Source organism: Camelus bactrianus, chromosome 9 (genome assembly GCF_048773025.1).
Source record: "Camelus bactrianus isolate YW-2024 breed Bactrian camel chromosome 9, ASM4877302v1, whole genome shotgun sequence".
Classification (NCBI taxonomy): Eukaryota; Metazoa; Chordata; class Mammalia; order Artiodactyla; family Camelidae; genus Camelus; species Camelus bactrianus.
This window is the reverse complement of record NC_133547.1, coordinates 68,657,206-68,668,236: the sequence shown is the minus strand read 5'-3', so window position 1 is coordinate 68,668,236 and position 11,031 is coordinate 68,657,206. Positions and strand designations below refer to the sequence as shown.

General features: G+C 40.6%; 1 pseudogene; it reads right to left on the bottom strand.

The window, feature by feature from the left end:
• Window positions 1-1,696: 1,696 nt before the first annotated feature.
• Window positions 1,697-8,041, bottom strand: LOC105078716 (B box-binding protein-like; annotated as a pseudogene).
• Window positions 8,042-11,031: the final 2,990 nt, after the last annotated feature.

Sequence of the window (11,031 nt, the reverse complement as noted above, 5' to 3'; positions counted from 1 at the left end):
TGCTCTTCAATTTCTTTGATTCTTCTGTAAAATAAGCTACCAATACTTACTTCACTCTGTTGTGAAGGTTAAATAACATGACGTGTGTGGAAATATAGGGTAAGAAATCTTAAATAAATGATTTATCATTATTATTCTTTTTGCCATATGGTATTATTCATGAGCAAACTGTATAACTTCTGTATCAGGGGAAGCTGACAGATGTTTCCCAATACCGATAAAATCGTTGGGATGGAGGAACAAACTGTTGAGGCCAATAGCGATTTATGCCAAGATCAGGGCCTTTCTCCACATAAATTTTACCAAATATGGGTTAAAGTTGGCTCTGATTAAGGGAAACAATCATTCTGATCATTTTGGCTCAAATAACTCTTCATGTCAGGAGAAGAAAAGCCATATGGTTTTTATGAGAAGCACAATAGGCTGGCTGGAGCCCCACAAACGAGGAAATTGTATCAATTTTCTCATCTGTAAAATGGGCATGAAAATCACTGCCATCTCTCTATCACAGGGCTGCTGGGAGGACCATATCAGAGAATGGACCAGAATGTCCTACGTTAACTTTGGAACCCTATACATATCTGAGAGGTTACCATTTCCCCCCTGAATTTTACCTGGTCAATTAGTGAATCAGAATGGCCAATCCTGGTAAAGATTAAGGCATGATGGGAGGTGAGAGTGAAAATGAAAACTTGATAAATACCCGGCATACTGCTTTCTTAGAGTAGGGCCTTTCAGCTCATGATTGGTGCTTCACGTTACAGTTCTAAGAAACGATGGGAACAAACATCCCCATTCCAAGGCAATGAGGGATACCCACTCTCTTCCGAGAAAAATACCTGAAGCTTCCAGGCCCCCTTAGACTGAAAGCACAAGAGTTAAATACTGTTGCTCATGGAGAAATCCATACCAGCTTTTGTTCTGTTCTGAAGAATGAGACAGCTCTGTTCCAATTGGAGTGGGATGTGCGAAGCATGCAATAGCCTGTTCCGGGCCTAGCCTGACCAGCAATTGTTAAGGAAGCAACTTGATAACCCCAGGTGACTGTGACAATGAAACCCACTGGGGACTTGAAAATGAGAATGTCAGTGCATTGCTTCTATTTATCTGTTTCTTAAAGACAGAAGTGGGAAAGGTTTAAAGCCAATATTGTCTTGAAATGATGAAATGTTTTCAAGATCTTTTGCTGTTAAGTTAGCCCAAGATCTGGGTCTGCCTTACACACAGTAGCTTCAAATGCTTTTTGACTGTGGGATCATGGGTTGATCAGAGAAGCCCAGTAAATGATACAGATAAAAATGGACCTGTTTCAGAATCAGGGTTGATCTCTGATTACATTATTTGCCCAGTGGTTGTCCTCTCTAAGATGGAATTCTCTGAGCTCTGGCCACTCTGCTCAGGTTGTCCAGCCCGTCTCTCAGGTCGCTCAGATGATGCCTCTTTGTGCTGGGCCTTTTAGCTAGAGTCATTAGGGACCACATGGATGTTTCAGACTAGGTTCTTTCATCTATTATCTCTACAGAGTATCGCCTAGAACCTGACACCCAGGGAGGTCAGTGTGTACACTGAGCCTACTTCCTAGCGGAGAGAAACAAATATAAACAATATGAAAAAATAAACAAAAAGATTGTAGATACCGTGATGTAATTAATATAGGGTGATGTAACAGGGTGGCTGGGTACCTCTGAATGTGTGGTCAGGAAAAACGCCCCTGCGAAGGTAACAGGCTGGGAACTGAGTGACAGTCTCCCTTATTGCCTCCTCTAGGCTGTCTGGCTAGGAGGGCCCCTGTGGAATCGTGGTCTCTAACCTGGTGCATACTCTGTCTCATGGGTCTACCTTGTTCTGCACCTTGGTTGTCAGCACCCTCCGTCCCTGCTCCGTGCATGGGAGGGTTGAAATACTGTGGCCCACGCCCCTACACAAGGAGTAATGTGGGCCCACCACCTGCAGCAGGGTCTTTGCAAGTGCTATCCCATCCCACATTTTTCTCCCACTCTCACTAGTCTGGTAATTCTGCTGATAATTGCTTGGAGGACCCCACGATGTGGAGTGTGTCTATCATGGATACGGTCTGCAGCATATTGACTGCCCTGCCTTGGAACTCCAACGGGGCCTGCGACATTTGCTGCCTCCGCCTTCTTTTCTTCTTAACAATGTCAGACTCCACCATTTCTCCATCTCCTACACTGTGAAGGTACTTTCTGGGGTTATTCTTCTTTATGGCAGTCTGGTGTACAAATGCATCTTCCTTGGTGTCATTTCTGTTGATGAAACCACAACTGTTTTTTTCTTTTCTTTCTTTTTTAAAATAGAAGTATAGTCAGTTTACAATGTTGTGTTAATTTCTGGTGACTCAGTTATCCATATATATATATGGATATATATATATCTTTCTTTTCATATTCTTTTTCAGTATAGGCTATTACAAGTATTGAATATAGTTCCCTGTGCTATACAGTAGGACCTTGTTGTTTGATCTATATCTATATCTATATCTATATATATATATATAGTAGTTAGTATCTGCAAATCTCAAACTCCCAATTTATCCCTCCACCCTCCGTGTCCTCGCTGATAGCCATAAGTTTGTTTTCTATGTCAGTGAGTCTGTCTCTGTTTTGTAAGTAAGTTCATTTGTATTCTTTTTTAGATTCCACATATAAGTGATATCATATGGTATTTTTCTTTCACTTTCTGGCTTACTTCACTTAGTATGATGATTTTCAGGTCCATCCATGTTGCTGCAAATGGCATTATTTTATTCCTCTTTATGGCCGAGTAGTATTCCATTGTATATAGTTACCACAGCTTCTTTATCCATTCATTCGTTGATGAACATTTAGGCTGTTTCCATGTTTTGGCTAGTGTAAATAGTGCTCCTGTGAACATTGGAGTGATATACCTTTTGGAATTAGAATTCCCTCCAGATATATACCCAGGAGTGGAATTGCTGGATCATAGGGTAAGTCTATTTTTAGTTTTTTAAGGAATTTCCGTAATGTTTTCTATAATGGCTGTACGAAATTACATTCCCACCAGCAGTGTAGGAGGGTTCCCTTTTCTCCACACTCCCTCCAACATTTATTGTTATCACATCTGTTTCTTACACTGAACCATTTGGCTATTCCCAAACCCTTTGGTGTAATGACCTTCTTGTCCCTGAAGGCAGGGGCCGCTGCTCCCTGTGCTGAGGGCCCGGCTGCTGGATCTCAGCCATGCTGCTAGCGGTGGTTGCAGGCATGGTGACTGGGACCTACAGCTGTAGCTGAGGCTCCTCCCGAGGTGTCATGGTAACCAGGCATGGTGGTGGTGGTGCTGGGGCTGCTCAGGGCTCTCTGGGATCAGCTCTATGCTCCTACTGATCTGCAATGTTATTCTTACTGTGATGGGAAAATACTGAGTGATTTTTAAAAAATCAAATCTCTCCCTATGAGATAATTGTAAAATCACATATAGTGGTAAGAAATAGTACCTAGAGACCCTGAATATACTTTACTCAGTTTTTCTGAATGTTAGCATCTTGCAGCATTGTAGTGCAATATCACAACCAGCCTATCGACATCAGTATAATCCACTGATTTTATTGCGATCTCCCCAGTTTTATTTGTACTCATTTGTGTGTGTGTGTGTGTATTTAGTTCTATGCAATCTTATCACTTGTGTAGCGTCATGTATCCATCACTACAATCAAGATACAAAACAGTTCCATCACCATAAGGAGCCTTTTTGTTGCTCTTTTATGGTCACATGCATGTCCCTTTACCTACATCTTCAGCCCTAACCCCTGGCAATCACTAATCTGTTCTCCATTTCTATAATCTTGTCATTTAAAAAAATGTATGAAATTTACAGTATGTCACCTTTTGGGATTGGCTTTTTTCCAACATCAATTGGTATCAATATACATGTATCAATAGTTTCTTTTCATTGCTGAGTTTGTTTTGCATATACCACAGTTTATTTAACTATCACCCACTGAGTTGTTTCTGGTTTTTTTGGCTATTATGAATAAAGCTGCTATGAACACTTGCATACAGGTTTATGTGTGAATGTAAATTTTCATTTCTCTTGGATAAATGCCTAAGAGTGTGATTTCTGGGTCATATGGTACTTGCATGTTTAGTTTTTTGTTTTTTTTTTTTTAAGAAGTTGGCAACATATTTTCCAGAGCTATTGGGTCATTTTAAGTAGGAGATGATCTGACTTGTTATTTTTTTGCTTTTGTTAAGACCATTCTGAATGCTCTTAGGTACATAGATTGTCAGGTTGCCAGACACCAGCTCCAAGGTCAAGAGGACAAGGATGATGGCTTGGGCTAGGAAGGCACTGGTGGAGATTGAGAACAGTGGACTTGAAATCAGGCAAAGCACAGAAATTTGGAGCTATGTTCTTTGAGTTTGATCTCTCTTTTAATATGTGTGGGTTCTCATTGCCTTCCTTTCTTTTCTTTCTTCTTCTCTTTCTCCTTCTTCTTATCTTCTTCCTCTTCCTCCTTCTTCTTCTTTTAATACTCTATGCCTCCTGAATTGTTCAGGATTTCCTTGTTTGTTTTTGGACTAAATTATTAAAAAAAAGACCAAATCGGTACCTTCACTAACAAATGCCTGCTTTTACAAAGCTCTCCAGAGAATGAGACTAGACACAGTATTTCTTTTTTCCATCTCACTGTGCTTCCAACTGCCTGAGATATTCTCTCTGCTGCAGAACCTCACCCCATCCTCATTTAAAAACTCCTTATGCTGATGAAAGCTTTTATGGAGAATGAAATAATAACTGCAGCTGGTTGGAGATAGTAATCTAGTTAGTCATACTGCAATGGAACCCAAGTGAATGGAAAACTGATCCTGGAACTTGCAATGTGAGCTTATAGCCTCAAGGGCACAGTCTGAGATCTTGTCCAGTTTCCTCTCATCTCTGGATTTCTAGGAGGCAATTAGGAATATAGGAAGTAGTGTATGGAGTATGTGCCATCTCTTATCATATTTCATTATATTTAATTGGCTATGTAATCCCACATGGTAGTTAACTGCCTCTTCATTTTAGGTATGTAAAGACAAGGCTCAGAGAGATTAAGTAATTTGCTTGACACTAGTACTTAGTAGAGTCAAGATTTAAATGAGTTCTGTGTGTAACTTTTGTTCTTTCTTTTTCCATGCATAGGCTGAAAGATGTGCAATGTCAGGGCTGAGGTATTTAAACCTCTTTCCAACTTTCTGTAAATGTGTTAATCAGGACTCTTTTAGTCTCAGTGATAGAAACCAAACTCTAAACTGGCTTTGAATAAAAAAGGGAAATTTGGAGGCTGATGATTTGAAATATTAGCTTCAGGTATAGCTAGATCCAGGTGCTCAAATAATCTCATCAAGAGTGAGTTCTCTACATATCTAGATTCTGTAATTCTTTTTGGTTTTATTTTCAGGCATGGTTCCAAGACAGTGCCAACTCACTTTTTCACTTTCCAAGTCTGTGGAGAAAGCCCCTTGTCCAGTTGCTTTGGAAAAGTCTTGAAATTGACTTTGGATTGAGTTGGGCCTATTTCAATCCTGAAAAAACCACTGTGGCCAAAAAATGAACCTAAGTTGATTGGTGAGACCTGTGATACTGCCCCATCTCCAGATCTAGCGTATGTATCAAGCCACATAAACACAAAGTGGAAAGGGGTAGCTCCTTGAGAGCTGTTGGTTTCTATTATTATAAAAATGGCAGCTGGACATTAGGTAGGAATAAACCATGAACGGCCACTATGATACTCTATTCATACCACCTTACCAAAGCTTTTCCTTACCTTTTCCCTCCCTCCTCCTCTCTTTTCCTTCCTCCCTCCTTTATTCCTATAATGCTTACTATGTACATTTATATACATTATTTTCTTAGATACGTCTTTGGATATTACAAGATAGGTAATCAGGATCTATTATTATTATTCTCATTTTATAGAGTAGGATATTGAGACCCAGAGGTTGAAATGATCCTCTTTACTCTATTCGAATCTGTCCATGAAGTAAAAATAGAGCTGTCAAGGTTCAGTGATATTCATGTGTCTAAACAAGATAATCATTTGTGCCCACGAGAAATCAAACCTGGGACCTTGACCTCATTAGCACTGAGCTACTAGCTCTCTGGAAATATAAGGTGGTGAATCGTATGAGAGAATTAATGCACATCCCAAATGTCTAATGTGTTACTAGACTGAGAAGGCCCAGGGGCAAATGCAGCTCATTCTATGACTACAATATGAGCTATATGTCATTAGGAGCCCTTGCAGAGGATTTGTAAAGAAACACTATGTAGTTAGAAGCAAACCCTTATCTTTATTCATTGTCGACTGTTTTTTTTTGTTTTGTTTTGTTGTTTTGTTTTTTTAACATTGAGGAAATTGATGCTTAGTCTAAAGAAGCTGTAAATGTGTTTGAGGCACAGTCAAATGGGATCTGTGGTTCTTCTGGAAAGGTGATCAGTCACAGGCACCAGTAGCTTGGCTCTCCTTGATCAAAAAGTATGTCAGGTTGAGCTTCGGAAATGAACCACCATTGCCTGCTGTGATTATGAATCTGGGGTTTAACAAGCTTTATTGAATCATCTACAGCTTTAAGAGATGTCTCTGTCTGAGGCCTGTGTTATCAAAAAGTATTTTAAAAATGAACTGCATAAAAATTACAAGAACATTAACTAGATTTCCTCCATTTTCTACTGAGGTTAACCTAGCAAAAAGGAGGCAGCATTTCTGACAGTTATTCATTTAAGACATATTTCATAAATATTTATTGTGTACCTTGTATCTCTCAAGCACTTGGGTCAAAATGGACACACGTGGTCCTTATTCTCAGAAATCTTACAATCTGTATTGGATTCGATAAAATGGTAAGTAGTACAAGAAGACAGGCAGACGTTAGACTGAATCCCAAGTCTCTCATCTGCAAATGTTACTTCAAGTCTCTGCTCTTGGTTTCCGTATCTTTAAATGAGTAAATATTAGCTCCTACAGAAATAAAGTTAAGACAGTTTCTCTAGAGTGCCTATCATGTTGTCAAAAACAAGGATGTCAGGTGTCTTAGTACTTCTTCTGTTTTCTACCACTTTGTCTTGAAAAGTTACCTTTCTCTTTTCCCTCCTTCCCAACTGATCAAGAACTGAAGGCAAAACTTTCTCTGTTAGGGGAGAAATCACCCTGCCCAGATTCTCCTTTATTCTCCCCATAATAGGACTCACCGACTAAGTGGAGGATGCTGGGATGGAACATAGACTTGCCCATCTTAGAGAAATGAATATTTTTTTTTCCCTCAAAGGAAGAGTCAACATAAATATAGGCAGGCATTAATGCATGTGCTTTTTAAAGCCAGGAGAAATCTTTACAATTATCTAGTCCAGATGTGCATCAGAATCACCTTGAGGACCTGGTTAAAATAGATGCAAACACTCTGATGTGGTAAATCTCAGTTGGGCTTTTCTGTTTAAAGATGTTCACCATTGTGAACAGTGGGTTCACATAAAAGGAAATGGGCTATCATGTCACGGGGCAACCTTAGGTGCGTATTACTAAATGAAAGAAGCCAATCTGAAAAGGCTACAAGCTATATGATTCAACTATATGACATTATGGAAAAGACAAAACAGTGGAGATAGTAAAAAAAGATCAATTGTGGACAGGATGGGGTTGGGGGAGAGGGGTGAATAGGCAGAGGACAGAGGATTTTTTAGGGCAGTGAAACTATTCTGTATGATACTCTAATGGTGGATACATGTCATTATATTATGTGTAATATATATGTATTAAAGTTGCATACATTGGGAGGTTGCAGTTAGAGTAGGTGGCAGAGCTCAGACTTGAACCCAAATCTTTTTGACGCCAAAGCCCATGATCTTTTCTCTGAACCAGGTTGCAAAAGGAGTTATAAACATGGAAGGTCTCATTACCGCTCACTGCTCTTGGGCTCTAGGAGACACATCCCCCGAAAGAAGATAGCTGACCTTTTCTCAGCATATCTGAAAGGACTCCACTGTGGTCCACAGAAGGTTCTTTATACGTCTCAAAATTCATAACGAGAACAAGAAGTTTGCCAGGAGTCCATTTGGTAATTTATTTCAGGATGTCTGACACTGGCAGCTCATGGCACGCATATCAAGCAGGAAGTGAGGCCCTTGGATTGAATAAACAGCTGAAGACAGGAGTGGCGGATCAGCTTCAGACAGGGCAGAGGTGACCTGGCATCAAACCAGCCACGCAGCTCCTTTCATTCCTGTTCATTTGGATGATTATTAAATGTATTGCCTTTTCATTTTGATTTTTTTTCCTTCTGGCACACAAGAGGGATATTTATCTCATGATAGGATTTTAAAGCTGAGTGTCAGGTTTTGGGTCTCTAAATGCCACTCTAATATTAACATCACAAAAATACATTATATTTCACTGTATTTGCAAAAAAAGCAAAGCAACCCAGAGACCCAGAATTGTGAATAAAGAGGTTGGGAGCTGTTTGCTTTCTAGTGTGATTCCCTAGTTCCCTTTGTGCTTATGGTGGGCCAGAAAGACACTGCGCGAGAGGAGGAATCGCTAGGTGATGGAGGACATTGGGGAGAAATCATTAATACTGCACCACCAAAGCACAATTCGTAAATTAGGATTGGTCAAAAATGGAGTTTGGAGTCAGAATGACCAGTGTCTAAATCCCAACTCTTCCATCCACCAGCTTTGTTACTTTAGGGAATTTCAGTCTCCCCAGCTGTAAAACTGAAGCATAGCGAGGATTCAGGGGGATAAGGCATGTCAAGTATCTAAGTGCTGGGCATTCAGATGACGCTTAGGAGATGCAGAGTCCCCTTTCTTCTCAGTTCCATTGTTCGATTTTCATGGTTAACGAGGAGGAGAAGGAGGTTGCTGTTTCTGTCTTTATGTTTCCTTTTAGATCTCTTAATCAGCAGAGAGATGTTTGGGGTCTATAACTGTGGAGAGGAATAAATGAAATTTGTAGTCAGAGCGATCAACGCAGAGAAGGGGAAAACTAAATTGTTTAGGTCCATGTTGTAGGGGGTGGGACGTGGAAACTGGAGAGTTGAGAGAGAGAAGTGGAGAGTTGAGAGAGAGAAGTGGAGAGTTGAGGGGATGGGAAGGTGAAGTGAAGTGTGAGGCAGGTAAGGGTAAAATGCAGGCTGTCTGTTGGGGCAATCTTCTATATGCGCTAGTGTAATTTCCTTGGCTGGGAATTGTGAAAAATCAATGAACAGTAACGTCTGTTAGGGTTGGGGGAGCTCTTACAACCTGTGAGGAGAACTAAGTCAATAGGGAGGAGAAAGACTCCTCTTCTTTCCTGGCAAAGACTCAGACAATGAAAGCCACGGACTCTGTTTCCTGTAGCCCTCCCAGCTTCTTTCTCCCCTCTATAAAAGTGTTCCCCGCTTGCTGCGGGGGACTTGCACGCGGCTCGCGGTGGTTGCAGACCCTGAATTGCAGTTCTCTGCTGATCTCGAATAAACCCGTCTTTGCTGGGGGAATATCAGGCAGTCTGTTTGTTTCAGGTCAACTGAAGGGAAAAAACCCACACTCAGGATAAGAAAAAAAGGACCTGTCCTTATCTACTACAGTCTGACTTGTATTATTTTCAGATATCTGACCATCATTCCCAAAGTGGGGGGTACTTAAAATACTCCTGCCCTGTGCTCACAGTTTAAGACCCAGACCCTCTCCATCTATTCTTATGTTTACCAAATTCCAGTGTATTGGTTCCCTTTTTTTCTTCATCCTAATGCCTTTCCCTTGAATAAAGCAACTGCTTTCTCTTCACTGGTCATAGTTCTCCATCCTAGATTTGGCCTGACACCTACCCTTGCTTCCCGCAGGCTCCAGCTGCCCTGTGTAACCTCTCAAATGAAGGAGCCCTCTTGCTGAAATGAACTTAGCTCCCTGTAGTGGGGAATCTGAAAGTCTTTGTTTTCTCCAGCCAAAGAATTTTGATATGGTCATTGAACTTTACAATCAAAACGAATTTTAAGGGCCTCAGCTTGTTTCCAGCGGTAATATGTTTGAAAAGGTGTATTAAATTACGAATTTGTCTTCGTCTCTTTATCCAAGTATCAGTGCAGAAGAGAAACAACCTAATGTAGAGAAATAAAATGAAATAATTAAAAAGTTGCAGAATGTGAACCACCTAAGATAAAACCAAGCAGGCCCATTGGAGATAATGGTTATCTGTTTGCGGTAAACAAGAAGTGAGAACAATTCATGACTTGCGATAATATTCAACTGAAAGGAAGTAAATTAGATGTAGACGAGGCCAGGAGAGGATTACAACACGTGCAGAACCAGACAGTACAAAGGGAAGACAGGGGCACGGGGGCAGGATTTTTATCTTTATCAGGTAATTGAAATAATGCTTTATTTAACAGTATAGAATTTAAAGTGGAAACGGGAGTCAGGAGGTACTGGCGGGGGCAGGGGAAGAAAGAATGCAAAGGCCACTAGCAACTGTTTGAGTCTGGTAACTGAAGAAAAACTGAAGGGCTATTGTGTGCCGAATGCTTTTACATACATAACTTCATTTAAGCCTTAGGACAACTCTGTAAAGTGTGATTAGCAGTCCCATTTTCGATGAGGGGGAGTGAGGCTCAAATATACTAACTTGCCCAAGTCTTTTTAGCAGGTAAGTAGTGGAGTTGAGCTAGAAGCTGAGGTGTGCCTGACTTGAACGCTTTGTTCTCTCTAAGACAGCAGACTGTCTCCTAAGTGCTGAGTGGTATTGTACTATTGAGGCCCAAAAAAATTTTCCAAATACTAGATATGACTGTAAGGGAGGTACACTGCTCTTTTTCTCTATTACTCCTGCACACACACACACACACACACACACACACCAAACACCCCCTTAGCTACACATTGAACTGCTAGCTTTATATACCCATTTAAGTGTCCCATTTAAGTGATTTAACAGATCAAATTCAACTTATCTAGAAATCACTAAAGCCTCCTGCTCTGATGGTCATATTTCCTCTGCCTATTTGCTAAAGTCAGACATTTGAGCTTTCCCTTGATCCCTT